Raw genomic sequence first — 20,185 nt, forward strand, 5'->3', positions numbered from 1 at the left:
GGCTCAATCCCAGGATCCTGAGATCATGACCTGAGCCACGGGCAGACGCTTAACTGACTGAGCCACCCAGGTGCCCCATGTATTTTTTTTAAAGAAATAAAACTACTGGTACCACTGAAACCCCTGTGTACTCCCCAGCCCTCCCAGAGGTAACTACTCACCTGAATTTGGCGTTTATCATTCTCTTGCATGTCTTTATACTTGTACTACTTAGGTATCTATCCACTATTCATGGTAAATAGTATTTTCTGTATGTTTCTCTACTCGATTAAAAAAAAAAAGGATTATACCTTCTGCAACCTTGTCCCCTCAATATCATGATTCTGAGCTTTAGATATATTGAAACATGTAGTTCAAGTTAATTCATTTTAGTTATTGAACAGTATTCTACTTTAGGAATCTACCACAACTAATCCATTTACTTGCTGGTAGATATTTAGTCCTGCTATTATAAAAAACACTGCAAAAAACAAGGTCAAAACCCAGAACCTTTCGTAGATATTCTTATTACAACCCACCATGTATGCGAGTTTCTCTAAGATCAAATTTCTGAATCACAGGATAAAAGTACCTCCAATGTTTCCACGTATTATCCAGTTCCTCTATGCAGAAATGACCACAATTCTCTACCTCTTCCTGTATCCATGTTCTTTGAAATGTGATTTACAGCTCTTCCAATCAAGAGATCTATTTACCCACTCCTTTACGAGGCTGGCCTTGTGACTTGCTTTGGCCAAGAGAATGCAGAAGGATGGTGTACCAGTTCCAAGACTAGGCCTCAAGAGGTCTTGTAGTTTCCACTTTCTCTCTTGGAACTCTGCCCCTGCCATGTGAGCTAGTCTCCTAAAGGATGAAAGACCTGTCTCAGCTCAGGGTATTACAGAGCAGCCTACAGCCAGCTGACCTGCTAACTGAGAGAGCCTGGCTTCGAGGAGCAGAACTGCCTACTCCACCCAGAGCGGGCCGTAAACATCGGAGCAGTCCACTCGTTCTACTACTGAGGAGTAGACAACAGAAGCACACCCACGGGCTTGTGAGTAATAATCAATACTTAACTAATTTAAGCCACCGAGTTTGGGGACAGCTTGTTATACAGCAATAACTACCTGGTATATTCTCCAAGTACACAGGCAGTGTACAAGTTCCCATCACTCTTGCTCCTCTTGAATATTTGTTTTTTGTTGTCAGCCTCTTAAATTTTAGGTCAACATGATGAGTATGAAATTATATTGCGTAATTTTTCTAACTGTGTACTTTTTCCTATTTAATGGACATGCAGATTTCTTCTGGGAATTCAAACTACTTATCCATTTTTCTTATTTGATTATTGACCATTGTAATTATCTTCAGAAATTATGTCTTCATATTTAACCTCTGTGGTAAACATATGCTCTCCTCCCAGTCTGATACTTGTCTTTTATTTCTGTTTTTTTTTTATTAAGTTTTAAAATTTTAGTTCCAATATAGTTAACATACAGTGTTATATTAGTTTCAGGCGTACAATATAGTGATTCAACAATTCTGTATGTGCTCATCATAAGTGCACTCCTCAATCCCCATCACCTATTTCACCCATCCCCCCAGCCCACCTTCCCTCTGGTCACCATCAGTTTGTATAGTTATAAGTCTGTTTTTTGGTTTATCTCTCTCTCTTTTTCCCCCTTTGTTCTTAATCCCACATATGAGTGAAATCATACATATTTGTCCTTCTCTTATTTCTATTTTTAATATCCTTTGCTAAACATGTTTCATGTTTATTTTTGATGTCCTTTGCTGATTTTACTTATCTTTGCCTTTTGCCTGTTTATTATTCTTTCAGTCTCCACATTTTTTCTAATAGTTCGAAGAGTTTTATAATATGATCCACCAAAATTAAATTGGGAATTTATTCCCAAATAGCCAATGGTCTGGAGGCTCTAGAACAGATCCAATAGATATCATTCTGTTTTACTAATCTAGTTGTTAATTTATGTACTAATATCATGTGGTTTTAACTGATACAGCTTTATCCTAATACCTGGAAAGGTAGTCTCCTTCTCGCCTCTGTTCTTTTCAAAAACTTCAAAGCCATTTTTGTACTTTTATTCTTCCATAGAAATTTCAAAAATCAGTTTTGCAGATCTCTGAAAAATCCTTTTGGGATGTTTATTTTTATTATTGAATTTTTAGATTAATTTAAAAAATACATCTTTACAATATATAGTCTTCTTATCGGGGAAGAGACCATATCTCTCTCTTTACTTAGGTCTTTTTTGATTCCTTCAACAAACTGTTATTATTTTTATTGTAAAGATCCTGCACTCTATTTGTCTACAGCAAGGCATTTTAGTTTTAGTTTAATTTTGTTGCTATGGATGGTTTATATTTTAAAAAGTTACTCATTTTCTAATCAATTACTGCTTTTAAAGAAACACTGCTGGGTTCTGCCTATTAATCTTATGTTTGCAACCTTTCTAAATGTTCTTACTAGTTCTACCAGTTTCTGTTGTGTGTTTTTTTTTTTTTTTAAAGATTTTATTTATTTATTTGACAGAGATAGAGACAGCCAGCTAGAGAGGGAACACAAGCAGGGGGAGTAGGAGAGGAAGAAACAGGCTCACAGCGGAGGAGCCTGATGTGGGGCTCGATCCCGTAACGCCGGGATCACGCCCTGAGCCGAAGGCAGACGCTTTAACCGCTGTGCCACCCAGGCGCCCCATGTTGTGTTCCTTTTTTAAGTTAATAATTATATCTGCAAATAATGACAATTTTGCTTCTTCCTTTTGAATGTTTATAATTTGTATTTATTTTTGTCTTATACTGCAGTGGCTAGGACCCTAGTTCAGTATTAAATGGTAGCAAACATAACTGCCTTTTTCCTGTCAGGAATACTTGGAAGATTTCAAAAATATGCTTACTGTAGGCTTTATTAGACATACTATCAAGTGAAAGAATTTTATTTTTAGTTTGCTAATAACTTTCAAGATGAATGGATACTGAATTTTATTTTTTAAAGATATTTTTTTATTTTAAGTACAACATACCCCCACATGGGCTCAAACTCACGACCTATGAGTCACATCAAGATCAAGGGTCACACGCTCTACGGACTGATCCAGCCAGGTGCCCCTGGATACTGAACTTGAATAAATAATTTTTCCCTTATTTACTAAGATGATAATTTAATTTTAATCTTTAAAACAATTTTTTTAATTTAAAATTTTAATCTCTTAATGAAGTACATCACAGAAACATATTTTCTAAGACTTGTATTCTTCGGATAATTTAGTTGTGTGATACTTTGAGAAAGCTTCAGATTCTATTTGCTCTTCTTTTACTTGGGATTTTTATATCCACGTTCATAAATGAGAATTTATTGTTCCTTTTTTTTTTTAAGATTTTATTTATTTATCTGACAGAGAGAGAGAGCATAAGCAGGGGGAGCAGCAGAGGGAAAGGGAGAAGCAGGCTCCCCACTGAGCAGGGAGCCCAACGCAGGGCTCAATATCAGGACCCTGGAATCATGACCTGAGCCCAAGGCAGATGCTCAACTAACCGAGCCACCCAGGCGCCCCATCCTTTCTACTTTAAATTGTCAGGATCAGGGTCAGCAAACTATAACCCATAGGCTAAATCTGTCCTGCCATTGATTTTGGTAATTAAACTTGCACTGGAACATAGCCACGCTCATTCACTAAGGTACTGTGTATGGGCTCATTCATGTTACGACAGCAGAACTGAATATTTGTCACAGATACCATATGGCTTCTAAAGTCTAAGTATTTATTATCTGGCCCTTTACAGAAAAGCTTGTTGATCATTGATCAAGATTATAGCAGCCCTTCTCCTTAATTCCATCCTTTTACATTCTTTGAGTGTATCCTGTTGTTTTTTCTAGCGTCTTGGATGGATCGCTTAGTTTATATAATGTCTATTTTGCTTTCTAATAAAAGCCTCTAAGGCTCAAAGAACTGAATGAGCTGCACCCAGTAAGTCATGATATGAAGTGCTTTCAATTGTTCAGTTTTTTTGTTTACTATTTTTTACTGTGATTTGTGCTTTAACTCAAGAATTATTCAGAACATTTTTTTGTTTCCAAATATCTATTTCTCTGTCAAGCTGACTCTATTGTTGATTTCTAATTTTACTGCATGTGTCAGAGTATATACACAAACGATCCCTAACTTACAAAGGTTTGACTTAACAATTCTTTGACTTTATGATGGTGCGAAAGTGATACGCATTCTGTAGAAACTGTACTTTGAATTTTGATCTTTTCCTGGTATAGGGATATGTGGTACGATACTCTCTTATGATGCTGGACAGTGGCAATGAGCCACAGCTCCAGTCGGCCACGTGGTCATGAGGGCAAACAACCAATCACACCATTCCGTACCCACACAACAATTCTGTTTTTCACTTTCAATACAGTATTCAATACATTACATAAGATAGTCAACACTTTATTATTATAAAAGGGGCTTTTTGCAGGAGATGATTCTGCCCAACAGTAGGCTATAATGTAAGTGTTCTGAGCATGTTTAAGGTAGGCCAGGCTAAGCTACATGATATTCGAGAGACTAAATGTATTAAATGCATTTTCAATTTATAAGAGGGTTTATCAGGATATAACCCCATCACAGGTTGAAGATCTGTAGTCTATATTATTGATGCTCTGGAATTTTTAATACTCTGTTTATGGCTTAACATATCGTTAGTTTTTATAATTCCATGTGTGCTTGAAAAAATTACATGTTCTTTGTTGATGCAAGGTTCTCTCAATTTGATCAACCTTGCTATGGTATCACCCAATCTATTTTTTCCTACTGTTTGTCCTTCTATCAGTTTCTAAATGAGGTGCTTTAGTCTTCAATATGGCTATAGATCTGTCAACTTCCCCCCCAACTCTGTCAATTTTGCTTTATACAGATGAAGTCTGCTAGGTGCACATAAGTTCATGACCGCTGTATATCTTGGTAGACTGTCCCTTTTTAAAATTATTATTATTTTTTTAAAGAGTTTTAAAAATTTATTTATTTGACAGAGAGAGAGAGAGCACAAGCAGGGGAAGCAGCAGGCAGAGGGAGAGGGAGAAGCAGGCTCCCAATTGAGCAGAGTGCCTGAGACACGGCTTGATCCCAGGACCCTGGGATCACGACCCCAGCTGAAGGCAGACACTTCAATGACTGAGCCACCCAGGCATCCCTAGACTGTCTCTTTTATCCATATTAAATGTCCTTCTTGTCCCTCTACATGTTTTTCACCTACATTGTATTTTGTTTAATATTATAATTACTATCCAAGTTTTCTTTTGGTTAGTATTTGCCTGATATCCTTTTTCCATCCTTTCATTCTTAGTCATTCAGTACTACTGTGTTTGAACACATATGACAAGTTTTATTTTCTTTTTAATACAAGTTTGTGTCTATTAATTAGTAAATTTAAAGTGTAATCAAGTTACGTTTTTTTTTTTTTTTTTAAAGATTTTATTTATTTGACAGAGAGAGACACAGCAAGAGAGGGAACACAAGCAGGGGGAGTGGGAAAGGGAGAAGCAGGCTTCCCACAGAGCAGGGAGCCCGCTGCGGGGCTTGAGCCCAGGACCCTGGGATCACGACCTGAGCCGAAGGCAGACGCTTAACAACTGAGCCACCCAGGCGCCCCTCAAGTTACATTTATTGTGATATTTAACCTAGAAACGTAGCTTTTTCTGAGTCACATGGTGGCCCTTCAAGGTTAATTAATATCAGCGTCCTTAAATTTACTTCCTGTGTAGCAAGTTCTCTGCTAAGCTGCTGGCATTTGTAAGCTCTCTGAATTAAGAGGAAGCTGGTTAAGTGGCACCTCAGCCAGGTCGGTTATCTACCCAGGCCCAGTGGTTGTTGGGTAGTTTAAAGATTATGGCGTCTCCAGAGGCAAAAACTGCATTTAGTATTTGCTGAAGCCAGGGTGAACTGTATTGAAGTCAATGGAAAGTACACTGTGGATATACTTCCTAATGACTAAAAATCCTTTCCTGGAATGTGGAGCTGGATAGGAAAGCAAGTACAACTGGTTTGGAAGAGTCATCTGGACTCAATTCATTTAGCAGAAGGCTACTGGCTCCTATCCCAGCAATTCAACCTCTATTCAGGGTTCCAACACAAACCAGCTCAAATACAGTACTATATTCTCTAACAGGGCAGATTCTAATCTCTACACTAAGCCACTGAATTAGCTATTCATCAATGGGTAGCGTCCAATTATATGTGATAATGTAAACAGATAAATTGAGTAAAGAGATTTCTTTTATTCCAGTTTTTAAAAACAATAGTTGAAAAATAATTTAGTAGTTATTTGCAGTAAAAGAGAGCTAACCTTTAGGTTCTCCTAGTAAGTTTAAAATAAATAATAATAAATAAAATTTCAATTGGGACTAAAGAATGGGCTCTTTTAAATAAAAGCTGCTAGTGTTTAAGATAAATCATACATAAAGATGGCTGAATTTACAAAATCATGACCTATTTGGATTTTTTTTTTTTTAAGATTTTATTTATTTGACAGAGAGAGACACAGCAAGAGGGAACACAAGCAGGGGGAGTGGGAGAGGGAAGAGCAGACTCCCCGCCCAGCAGGGAACCCAGTGCGGGGCTTGATCCCAGGACCCCCAGATCATGACCTGAGCCAAAGGCAGATGATTAACGACTGAGCCACCCAGGCGCCTCTGGAATTTTTCTTATCCACTGAAAGCAAGAAATCTCTCTTTAGTATCTTAGAGAAACAAAAATATTTAGGGGCACCTGGCTGCCTCAGTCAGACGAGTGTGAGACTCTTGATCTTGGGGTTGTGAGTTTGAGTGCATGCTGGAGAGATTACTTAAGAAAAAAATAAAACATTACTTAAGATTCAAAGAAGAAAAGAGATATAATTCCAAAAATAAAAAAAATTTTAACTAAAATAAAGGTAGTAGTAAACTAAGCCTATTATCTTTTCTTCCTGAAACCCCATCAAAATGAAAGTAAGATTAGAAAGGGGCAATTAGAAGAAAGGAGATTTTTTAAAAAATTCCAAGATGCAAAGTGATAAATGAGGGTTGACAGATGAAGAAAAGCAAAAAAAAAAAAAAAAAAAAAAAAAAAAAAAGTCAGCTCAGTTTCCAGACTCTGGAGAGGTTCCAGGATAGCATATGGCAGGAACGCAGAGGGGAAGTGAGAAGGGGTCCTGAAAGTCGAATGTCTACATACCAAACAGCCATCCCCACACAGGGAGAATAGCCAGGCATCTATCACCTAGACAACTCTGACGGCTCTAATCCAAGCAGGAAAACAGAAAAACAGGGAAGAACTACTGTAGCATATAGACCCATAAGTATCCCCTGAATAAAGTCCACCTATCATGGCATTCTTTTAGCTGGCTCCTGGAGAAACAGCTCCACTTCCCTCCACGTCACCCTTGACACCCACCCACTTGCACAGAGCTCCCATTCAGTGCTGCTACTGCCTCAGTCCTAACTGGGACGGGATGACCACGGATCACCTGACATCCAAGGAGCGTCACCGACAGGAAGGAAAGATCAAAACAAGCAAATGAAACTAGCTCTGGTCAAAAAAATAAAAATAAAAAAATATATAAATAAAACAAAATTCAAGGAACAGGAGAAAACTTAGGGAAGATTAGTTATTACCCTTAAAGAAATCTGAGAGGCTGTGGCATCCTAAAAAAGAACAAAATGTAAGTAAAAGCAACCAAGAATAAAAATGGTATTGTAGAACTTACAAATGTGACTGCTGATATAACACATTCATTAGAAGGGCAAAACCCTCAGTGAGACAATGAAAGTATAAGGCAAGAAATAAGACATTACCTGTTGTGTGGTTTTCCTCAGGGAATTACTTAAGGAATGTTTCTTTTCTAAGTTTTCCAGTCCTATTTTATTTTTATTTATTTTATTTTTATTTTTATTTTTTTTTAAGATTTTATTTATTTATGTGATAGACAGACAGCCAGCGAGAGAGGGAACACAGGCAGGGGGAGTGGGAGAGGAAGAAGCAGGCTCATAGCAGAGGAGCCCGATGTGGGGCTCGATCCCACAACACCGGGATCACGCCCTGAGCTGAAGGCAGACGCTTAACCTCTGTGCCACCCAGGCGCCCCCCTATTTTATTTTTAAACCATGCACCACACAAAAATATTATTGTGATAGTTTTAGAACTCAGGGGGAAAGGTTATCTTAAAAAAGAAACATTTTTAGATGGACAGGTCTATACCCATATATTTACTCACTCAGTCTTAATGTCCTTCCATAACAACCAACACACATGGAACTTTGAATCTTGGCAGACGACTGGGCCGGTAAGAACAGAGTAAATGGAAAAGCATCAAAAACAGGTGAAACCTATGAAGAAAGTAAAGGAATCTTCTACCCCAGCCTCTGACACTCCCTGCAATCACCGGCACACACATCGGAGTCCTACTAAACTCTGCATGCACGAAGCAGGGAATGACCCGTCAGCAGAACACTAACTCTGCAGTGGACAGGAACGGTGGCCCTGCAAGCCTGATCAGTTTATAAGGAGCGAGGTTAGCAAGCTAGTGGAGTAGGGTTAACTGCTGAAGCAGATGAGCTGCGCAAAAAAGCGAAGAGAGGCATAAGAAAGAGACTATCCCTAAAGAAAAGATCCCTAATCTGGAAATGTTTATTTCAGTTACAACTACTAAACAAACTCAGGCTTCAGGCTAAGAACGAGCACTCAGAGAAAAGTCAAATATATGAAAAGATGCCGTTCAAAACAAGGGAATCAATCTGAAAATTCAAACAAGAGTTATTACAAGAAGAACTGAATTCTTACTAAGACTGAAGAAGATGTAGTTTTAAAACAGTGGCAGGCTGTCACAAATAGGGAGCAATGTGAAAACAGAAAAAAATTCCTAAATAGCATCACCATTATTATTACAAACCAATAACCCCAGAGAAGGAAATGAATAGCTAACCGAATACAGTAGAAAAGGAGAGATTCCGAAGGCCAAAATTTGAAGAATTCTCCCAGCACACAAGGTAAAAATGTGGAGATCAAAATTATAAGAAAGGATAAAGGAATACAACATAATGGAAAAGTCTCAGCAGAAGAAAATAAAACTGATGAAGGTGGGGCAATAATTAAAGAAAGAAAGAGGGAAAGTTCCTGAAGCTAAGAAAAGACACAAGTCATGGGGGCCTGGGTGGCTCAGTTCGTTGAGCCTCTGCCTTCGGCTCACATCCTGATTCCAGGGTCCTGAGATGGAGGCCCAGGTTGGGCTCCCTGCTCAGTGGGAGTCTGCTTCTCCCTCCCCCCACCCTACCCCACCGCCATCATGCCCTCTCTCTCTCTCTCAAATAAATAAAATCTTAAAAAAAACAAACAAAAATCAGTGAATTTCAAAACAGAAAATCAATAGAGAAAATCAACAAAACTAAAAGCTGGTTCTTTGAAAGGATCAATAAAATCAGTACGTCTCTAACTAGGCTAACCAAGGAAAAAATGAAGACATAAATTACTAATATCAGAAATGAAAGAGAGGCTATCACTACAGATCTCAGGAACATCAAAAGGATAATAAAGGAACACTACGAATCAATGAATACTATGTTCACAAACTTAATAACCTAGATGAAACGGACCAATTCCTTGAAAAAACACAATCTGCCAAAACTCACAAGAATAGATAATCTAAATAGGACTATGTCTATTAAAGAAATTGAATCAATAATTAATAATCTTCCAAAACAGAAAGCACCAGGCCCAAATGGGTTAACTGGTGAAATCTATCAAACATTTAAAAAGAAAACATACCAATTTTCTACAATCTCTTCCAGAAGATAGACACAGAGGCAACGTTTCCTAACTTATTTTATGAGGCCCACATCATCCAATACCAAAACCAGAAAGACATTACAAGAAAACTACAGACAATATCTATCATGAACACAGATGCAAAAACCTCAACAAAATATTAGCAAATCAAATCCGACAATATGTTAAAAAAAAAGAATTATAAATTGGAGTGCCTGGGTGGCTCAGTCAGTTGGGCATCTGCCTTCAGCTTGGGTCGTGATCCAGGGTCCTAGGATTAAGCCCCATATCGGGCTCCCTGCTCAGCGGAGAGCCTGCTTCTCCCTCTCCCTCTGCTGCTCCCCCTCCTTGTGCTCTCTCTCTTTCTGATAAATAAATAAAATCTTAAAAAAAAAAAAAAAAAGAATTTAAGTCAAGATGAAGTGTGATTTTCCCAGGTATGCAAAACTAGTTCAGCATTTGAAAATCAATTAATGTAACCTACCACATCAACAGGCTAAAAACAAAACAAAACAAAACAAAAACCACCACAGGATCCTAGCAATAGATGCATAAAAAGCATTTGACCAGATCTGACACCTATTATTCATGATAAAAATTCTCAGTAAACTAGGAACAGAAGGGAACTTCCTCAAACTTAATAAATAATATCTACAAAAACCTACAGCTAACTTCATACTTAATGATGAGAAACTAGACTAAGGTCAAGTATAAGGCAAGTCCCCTCTTACCACTCTTTTTAAACATCATACTGGAAGTTCCAGCTAATGCAGTAAGACAAGAAAAGGAAATAAAAGGTACACAGATTGAAGGAAGAAATAAAACTCTTTGTTTGCAAATGACACAATTACAGAAATTCTGAAAGAATTGGCAAAAAAAAAAAAACTTGTGGAATTAATAAGTGATTATAGCAAGGTTGAAGGATACAAGGTTAATATACAAAAGCCAATTGCTTCCCTATACACCAGCAAAGAAAATGTGGAATTGGAAATAAAAAACACAATACCATTTATATTAGCACGCCCCCAAATGAAATACTTATGTATAAATCTAACAAAATATGTATAAAAATCTATATGAAGAAAACTATAAAACTCTATGAAAGAACACAGAATTAAATAAATGGAGAGATATTCCATGTTCATGAATAGGAAGGCTCAATACTGTCAAGATGTCAGTTCTTCCCAATTTGATCTGTAGATTTAATGCAATCCCAGTCAAAATCCCAGCAAGTTCTTGTGGATATCAATAAACTGATTCTAAAGTTCAAACTGAGAGGCAAAAGATCCAGGATAGCCAACCTCTATACTGAAGTCAAATAACAAAGGGCTGTCACTACCTAACTTTAAAACTTATGATAAAGCTATAGTAAACAACATGGTGTGGTTCTGACAAAAGAGACAAATATATTAAAGGAACAGAAGAGAGAGCCCAGAAATAGACCTCCATAAATATGGTCACCTATTTTTAACAATGAGCAAGAGCAAAAGAATGGAAAGGAGAGTATTTTCAACCAAATGGTGCTGCAACAAGGGAACATCTACACGTGAAACAATGAATCTAGATACAGACTTTCATCCTTCACAAAAATTAACTCAAAACATAAAATGCAAAACTATAAAATTCCAGAAGAAAACACAGCAGAAAACCTAGATGCCCTGGGTATGATGATGACTTTTAAAATACAATACCGAAGGCACAATTCATAAAATAAAGAACTGGTGGGGCGCCGGGGTGGCTTAGTCAGTTAAGCGTCTGCCTGCAGTTCAGATCATGATCCTGGAATCCTGGGATCGAGCCCCACATTGGGCTCAGTGGGGAGTCTGCTTCTCCCTCTCCCTCTGCCACTCTCCCTGCTTCTTTTTCTCTTCCGCTCACTCTCTCTCTCAAATGAATTTTAAAAATCTTAAAAAAAAAAAAAAAAACTGGTAAGCTGGACTTCACTAAAATTAAAAACTTCTGCTCTGTGAAAGACAGTGTTAAGAGATGAGAAGACAAACCACAGACTGTGAGAAAATATTTCAAGGTGTTTATTGTTTCCCAAATTAAATTTGGAAATCAGCAGAGTAAGATACAATTTCCACCTCTCAAAGTGGCTAAGATAAAAAAATTAAAATACCTTGCAAATATGTAGGAGAAATTGGCATTTTAATGGAGATGGGCTGTAAACAGGCACTCTTCCTAGAGAGCAACTGGACAATTAAACACAAAACTTGAGCATATTACCAACAATTCTGCCTCAAGAAATTGATCCTAAAGAAACAACTGGGCAAGTACCAAAACAACAACAACAACAAAATCACCAAACCCACAGATATTCTTCTCAATGTTGTCTAGAATAATGAAAAATTAGGATCAAACTAAATGTTCAACAAAAAATAGTCAGAACTATGGCATATTTATAGATAGGACTACTATGAGGTCTTTCAAAATAATCATTCATATATATGTCTATTACCACAAAAGGAGGTCTGTCCACAATACAATAAGCCAATGAAATGTCTAAATTCCAGTACTTTTTAAAATGTGTACATACACACAAACACACACTCACCACACACAATTTATGGATATGTAGGCATGTATGAAATTACCAAAATGTTAACAAAGGTTATCTTTAGGTGATGGCAAGATAAATGATTTTTTGTTGTTGAGTACTGCTTATTTCTTAAGGTTTCAGTAACAGATGACCAGATTATGTGATAAAGCAAGTACGGTAAAGTACTAATGATTGAATGTAGGTGGTGGGCATATAGGGGTTTACAATAAAATTCTTCTAATAAGGCAGTGAGTTTGAAAAATTTTTACAATATTGGGGAAAAAATGTCAATCCTAAAAATTTGCAGAAAAAATATTATTTTAGAATCTAAAAATAAGATGCTCTTCTTTCCATCTCAATCTCGAGACTTCATAAAATATGCTAGAGAAGACAGCCGCATTTTTTTTCAATTATGTGAGCATGTTTTGTTTTTTTTAAGCAACAAAAAATTAAATGAACCCAATGCCAAAAAAATAAATCTAGTTTCTCTCCTAACTACGTACTCAAAGTAACCTAAAAGGTTCATACAGTTCATTAGCTTGACTAGCAGCCTCCTAATGAGGGTAATAGGGTGGAGCAGGAGTGGGGAGATAAGAGCCCAGGACTTCTGGAAACAGTCTTGTGTGGTCAGGTCATGTTCCACTGTGTGATTTCAGAACAAATTACTCCTCTTTTCTAGTAATAGTAGCTAATATTTGAGTTCTTACTAAATGTCTACGTATAAAGCAAGTATTACCATGGCTCCTATGCTCCGGATAAGAAAACCAATGCTTAGAGATGATAAATAATTTGCCAATACCATGCCGTTAAGCAGCAGCACAAAGATGTGAACGTGGGTGACTGATTCGAAAGCCTGCGCACATACTAAGTGTATTAACGCCCTCCTCATCTCTGCCGCTGAGACAATAAATTAGGACACCTTCTGGAGGGCAGGCAAGCTTATATAAATGGAACCTTCAACTGTTTTTTGAATTCACAGTTACTGAAAGGGTACTGTATAAATCTGCCTTCTAGACTACCCGAGAATCTGGAAAATCTGTTGGAAGGGCCGGCTTTAAAAAGGTTTTCTTAACAATAATCTAATCTTCATTTTAAAGGCAGAACTGGCAATTTCAGTTTGAAATGACCAAAAAAAAATCGATATTGTTAAATATCACCAGAAAGGTGATCTTGCTCTTTCTGAGCATTTAATATTGCATATTTTCAGCTGGCCCAACAGAGAGGAAGAGTTTATTTGAAAGCAGCAAGCAACTCCAGTGACATCTCTCCCCCGCAATCTGCTGCTACATGGCACCAGGCCGTTTTTATTTTAGCTTTTCTGATCGGTATACACAGTGGTTATCTCGTTGCTGGGTGGCATTAAAAGTTAATTTAAAAACCGTAGACATTAAAAAATTACTCACTTAAATAACATAAAAGTGTTAGTATCTTTTATAAATCTATATCCAAAAGGAAAAAAACCCTGAAGGCTTGAATGGTGTAGATGTTTAACTGTGACCAAAAGTGCAGGTTTAAACCAGATAACCTCCTCAGGTCCTTTTCAACAATGTGATTCTATGACCCTATAAAAATAATTTCTACTTAACATCATAGTCCCCATATAGACAGGCACACTCCCTCAGGTTTCTCAAGCCTGCGGATCTTCTCAGTGATGTCCTCACTCAGTTTTGCACCCAAAACTCTGCTGCTCGCACAGCCATAAATAGTTGATCGTCTTTCCTTCAGCTCTCATAAATCTCAGCGAAGTATGCACAGAGGAGCTCTCGGTTGAAAACGATACTCTTCCTTCCTTAACTGTCTCACTCTCTATACTAAAAAGCCCTTTTGCATGTTTTTATGGCATACTGAGCAACCACAACCTATCTGTTTTAGGGCCTGACGTGGAGCCCTACCAGCTCTCTCAACTGACGGAATAGGCTGTTCAGAAGGCATCCCAGACTGCCCACTCACGCCCTCGAGTCACTCCTCAACCCAAAAGGGAATACAGAGGAACAGAAATCAAGCCACATGAACATTCGGAGGTATTCAAGGGATCTTCTAACAACTGCCGCCCCACCTGAAGGACAGGATTGTTCAGTGTGGCAGGATCGGCTGAGCAAGAACGGCAGGTAGACGGATGAAAAACGGCATTTCACTTGGCACAGATATAATGCACAGACCTGCTACTTACAGTATAAATAGATTATATCTGTTTTTTGAAACTGTTAATTTCGCGTCCTCAATACCATGACATTTCATCACCAATAAAAGGCAACTGCCATACATATAAGCCATTAGGAAAATCCAACAGGATTGTCTCTCTCCTCCAGATTCAGTGTCTAGGGACTGTGTCAATACCATGATTAGGGAAAAGAAACAGCAAGTACAAAGGCCCTGAGGGGAACAGCGTCTGGCTTAGAGGAGCAGCAAGGGGGCTACTAGTATGCATGGAGCAGTGAGCAAGAGAGAGGTGAGAGATGAGGTCCAGAGGAAGCCAGATCATAGGCCATTATAAGGGCTTCCTCTTAGAAAGTGACGCGATGTGTTGCAACCTGGTTTCTTTTAACAGGATCACTTCCTGTTGTGTTGAAAACAGACTGAAGGAGGTTAAGAACTGGGGGAGAGGTGATAGTCACTTGGACCAAGGTGGTAGTAACAGAGATGGTGAGAAGTGCTTGGCTTCAGGATATAAATGCATTCTGAAGGTAGAGCCAACAGGATTGGCTGGGAAACTAAATACTGGGTTTGAGAAACAAAAGAAATAAGGATAACTCCTAGTTTTTTTGGTTAAGCAACTGAAAGGAAGGAGTTATATTCACTGAGATGGGGAAGAACTGCTGAAGGAGCAAGTTTAGAAGGTACCGGAATCACAGGTTTAGCTTTATATATATTAAATTTTGGGTGCCTGGGTGGCTCAGTCCACATGAAGTGTCTGCCTTCGGCTCAGGTCGTGATCTCAGGGTCCCGGGATCCAGTCTGCATCAGGCTCCCTGCTCAGCAGGAATCTGCTTCTCCCTCTACCCTTCCTCCCTGCTCGTGATCTCTCTTTCTCACTCTCTTAAATTAATTAATTAATTAATTAAATCTTAAAAAAAAAAGTTTCAGTTGCCAGATGGACAACCAAATGGCAACACCAAGTAGGCAGGTTAAGGAAAGGTTGGGGCGCCTGGGTGGCTCAGTCGTTAAGCGTCTGCCTTTGGCTCAGGGCGTGATCCCGGCGTTATGGGATCGAGCCCCGCATCAGGCTCCTCCCCTGAGAGCCTGCTTCTTCCTCTCCCACTCCCCCTGCTTGTGTTCCCTCTCTCGCTGGCTGTCTCTATCTCTGTCAAATAAATAAATAAAATCTTAAAAAAAAAAAAGGAAAGCAGTGGTTGGGGATGAATGTGCATCTACCTACCCACCCACTCACCACCTCCCAGATTGAAAACCTTGAGACTGAGCCGCATCACCAAGGAGGAGATGGAAGACAGACAAGGAAAGAAATGAAAAAGGACAACTCCAGGACATTCAGACTTCAGGGAGGATTCCGCAAAGACACTCAGATGCAGGAGAAAAATCATTCAACACTGTTTTCCCCAGCAGTATCCTGCTCCCAGCCTTTGCTTCTTCCAGCTAAGGCCCCAGGTATCGTGGACCGTGTCTGAATCCATGTCTCACAGAAACTGTGAGAGAACATGGTTAGTCTTGTTTGTGAGGCAACAATAAATAACACCGCTTCTAAAGTCACAATTGTCCGCATAACCAAACAAGAGTTCACATAAATACATCCGACAGCAATGTATTTAGTTCTCAGGCTGATGAGCACATCTGATGTTTTTTCACGGATCACTTCTACTCATACTCCTTTAAAGATTAATCTGGGCATCTGGAAACAGCAAACTGCCTGAATGATCTCCATGTGAATCAATCCCTTTCTCAGCTACCTTATCTTCACTAATCATTTTAATTCAAATCTAAAAAAAATTCAAAGAATATCAAGATCAGGTTGCAAAGCTAAAAATAAGCTTGCATCAAAAAGACTAAAACAAAAACCTAACTGAAGCTTCGCTGGCTACCACGGATACCACCAGACACGGCACTTTCTTGCAGGAGAAGACAATACAGAACAGAATTTCAGAAAGTCTAATTTTAACCTTTCTGAGCTTAAATATATCCCTTTAGAATTCTGTGGAGGATTGTGACTATACTGTTAAGTACTTTAAATGCTGACTTTCACAACTGCTCGATGGCTTCACATTCTTGCCCAGACTCTGGACGAAGTGATGGGGTTGTAAGAAACAAAAACACAAAAATTTAGATAAAGCAAAATTTCCCATGGGCTTCCTATTCCCACTGCCCTCCCCAGGTTTTTTTTTTTTTTTTTTTTTTTAAGATTTTATTTATTTATTTGACACAGAGACAGCCAGTAAGAGAGACAGCCAGTGAGAGACAAGCAGGGGGAGCGGGAGAGGAAGAAGCAGGCTCATAGCGGAGGAGCCTGATGTGGGGCTCGATCCCAGAACGCCGGGATTCCGCCCTGAGCCGAAGGCAGACACTTAACCGCTGTGCCACCCAGGCGCCCCTGCCCTCCCTCCCCAGTTTCTCATCAGTTTCGTGGCTTTCTTTCCAGCCTCCACTCAAAGTATTTACATACATTATATATATGCACATCTACAAATGCGTTTTCATTTTACACAAATCAATCATACTTGCCATTCCATCTCACTAAATGTCTGAGAGCTCTCCATGTTGGGATATGTAGATTTCCTTTGTTATTTTTAAATTGCTGGATGATAATACGTAATATGAATGTGCCACAACTGAGGTAATCATTCTCCTATTGATGGGTACTTAGATCGTTTCTGGCTTTTGCTATTGCACATTAAAGCTGGGATGAACCTCCTGCACATGCTTCTCTGTGCCCGTGAGTAAGCATTTCCCTACAGGTACTTAGAAACGAAAATGCGGGGCTCAAATATGAACCAAAAGACACAGAAAGTTAGTCACAAGATTTGGTCAAGGTCTCTAAGCCCATGGTAAGAGAGGAGGGAGAAGAGGTGGGAAAACAGAAAATGAGAGCAAAGAGAAAAGTTGGAAAACCCTGCCTCCTCTTTTTTATTTTCTATTTCTTATGAACCCCCAGTTCACTTTTCATGTCTGATATGTGAGGATACCATTGAAAAGCTTACAGTCAAGTTGAAAGGCTGACAAGCAAAAACACACAGAAGTTGAAATACGCCAAAATGTTACCAGTGAGGAGTATGAAAAATTTAAATTGTCCCTTTTACTTTTCTGTTTTGCAAAATGTCCACATTGGGTAAGAATACACAGGAAAAACATACTTGAAACTTACATTACAATGGGATGGTGGGAAGAGCACCTATGTATCAGCCTTGAAAGTCATGAAAGCTTCCATAAAATGAAGTGACTGCACTGAAAACTCAAAGAAGTGTGCCCAGGTGGCAAAGGGACGGGGTGAGCTTTCTCGCTGGAGGGAATTACATATACATATCAGATATGTGGTATGTCCTGAAATGGAAAGCACTTGCAATGACTGGTGTACAGTGTCCAAAACAGTATAGACATTTTAATTTAAGTAATCTCTAAACCGTACATGGGGCTGAACTCAAGACCCAGAGATCAAGAGTCGCATGCTCTTCCAACCGAGCCAGCCAGGCGCCCCAAGAACATTACAGACATTTTTTAAAGCATTTATTTATTAGAGAGAGTGGTGCTCCTGGGTGGCTCAGTCAGTTAAGTGTCTACCTTTGGCTCAGCTCATGATCTCGGAGTCCTGCATCAGGCTCCCTGCTCAGTGAGGAGTCTGCTTCTCCGTTTCCCCCCACCCCTCCCCCTGCTCATGCTCTCTCTCTCTCAAATACATAAATAAAATCTTAAAGAAAGAGATTGATTTATTAGAGAGAGACAGAAAGACAGAGAGAGCGGGCAGAGGAGCAGAGGGGGAGGGACAAGCAGACTCGTGCAGAGCTCGATGGGCTCAATCCTATGACCCTGAGATCATGACCTGAGTCAAAATCAAGAGTCAGATGATTAACCGAATAAGCCACCCAAGCACCCCCAGTATAGACATTTTTAAGGCTCTTAATACATGCTGCCTCCTTCATCATCATGGATAGAATTAGTTTTTTAAATCTTGGCTAATTTGATAGAAGCAAGATACCGGCTTATTTTAACTGGCATTTATCTGAGGACTCATGGGATGGAATACGTCTTTTTTTCACTTACCATTTCCTCTGCACTTAGAAGTGGGAAAGCCCAGGGAAGAACTACTTTTCTTCAATCATTATCTTTCCCTCTCCATTCCATGAGTTTGCAGGTCACTGAGCAGTACTACACATTCACCAAGGTACCCAAGTCCTAGAACCTTCCTAACTGTGAACTCCTCTGCCAGGATGTGGTAGCTCTCCACCACCCTGCTGTACTCATAACCTGTTCTTTCCTTCTCCATCATCTGCCATGTTCAGAACACGAGTCCCAACCCTAACCGGGCCTACAGCAGGAGCCTGACAAATAGTTACCAATTACGCACGAGTCACTAAGCAACTGGGATCTGGAGGACAAAAGGAACTCCCAGACCATTCAACAGAGAGATTTCCCACAAGTGTGACTGTCTCCAAGGGCACTGTGGAAATGTATGAGTGTTTCTGGTTGTCAGGACGACTGGAGGGCACCACTGGCACTTTGTAGGAGGAGACCAGAAATGCTGCACAACCTGCAATAAGAAGGCTGGTCTCACCCAAGAACTCTCCTGCATGACTTTTCAAACTCCCGCTACACATTTCTGTGGTAGAAAACCTGGTTTTCATGATCTGAGCCTAGAATCCAAATGACAAGGTTGAGAACCACTCCAACCTAAACAATCATTTGCAAATGCAGGAGGACAGGTAGAGAATGGCACAAGTGCACACCCTACACCATGCCTCCAACCCCATCGACACACAGTGGAGGATATCTACAGACCAAAATCCACCCAGAAGCAATGCAAACCCTCCTACTCAGCTCTTAGGTTCTATTTCCTAACTTACTTTACTATTCCTATGCCTGCAAGTGGCCCCCAAATGGGGTAAAGAAGGGTTATATTAGGTACCTGTCCTTCATGTAAAGCAAACTATAACCCAGGCTTACAGACAGAAGGTAAGTGATACCTCCCTGCTGGTGCCAATTAGCTCCTCTTTAGTATCATCTTGTCATTTACTACCAATGCAACCAACCCAGATTCAGTTCCTAAATAATCCAAATTAGCACCAGTGGCTAATTCCACCCCTGAGTGCCCCTCCCTAAAATTGGCAGGTTCACGCTAAATAGTTTAGAGCACACTGTCAGGCTCCTAATACTTCCCCTGAAAGTACCAATGATGCAAATACATTCATATTATTTTATAATATGAAAAAGCAAATAATGTTATTAGAAACCAATAACAATATTAGAATGTTATTAAAAACCAACATCTTAAAAGAGATAATACAAATAAAAGGGAAAAAAACCCTTGTAATGTTAAATTTGAAGTGGAAATATTAACATGAAATCACGTTTTTCTTTTTTAATATGCTTTCTATTACTGTCTACTAAACGGGCCTAGGAGCTCATGACATCCCAGCATCAGTAAGGACACCAAGCACCAACTCTGGTAGCAAAATAACATTCTCCACTAAAAGGAAACTCTCTGAAATAGTTGACAATAGGACTGGGACAGGAAAATTCAAGCTGAGCTTGGGAATAACTTTACTGAATTTACAGAACAAGGAAGGACTCAAAAGTACATAGGAGGCTGCCTGAAAGGGTACACACTGACCAAATCTGAGACAATTAAAGCAAAGAGAAGAAAGACTGTAACTGATCCTAATACAATGAAAAAAAATTAAGATCCATGAGCCTAGAG

The 20,185-nt window shown here is 39.2% G+C and overlaps 1 long non-coding RNA gene across 1 annotated transcript; it reads left to right on the top strand.

The window, feature by feature from the left end:
- Positions 1-636: 636 nt before the first annotated feature.
- Positions 637-15,665, top strand: LOC130542259 (uncharacterized). The gene is made up of 2 exons (XR_008956701.1): positions 637-1,033; positions 14,200-15,665. It is a non-coding gene; the product is annotated as an uncharacterized LOC130542259 (long non-coding RNA).
- Positions 15,666-20,185: the final 4,520 nt, after the last annotated feature.

Source organism: Ursus arctos, unplaced genomic scaffold (genome assembly GCF_023065955.2).
Source record: "Ursus arctos isolate Adak ecotype North America unplaced genomic scaffold, UrsArc2.0 scaffold_31, whole genome shotgun sequence".
Lineage (NCBI taxonomy): Eukaryota > Metazoa > Chordata > Mammalia > Carnivora > Ursidae > Ursus > Ursus arctos.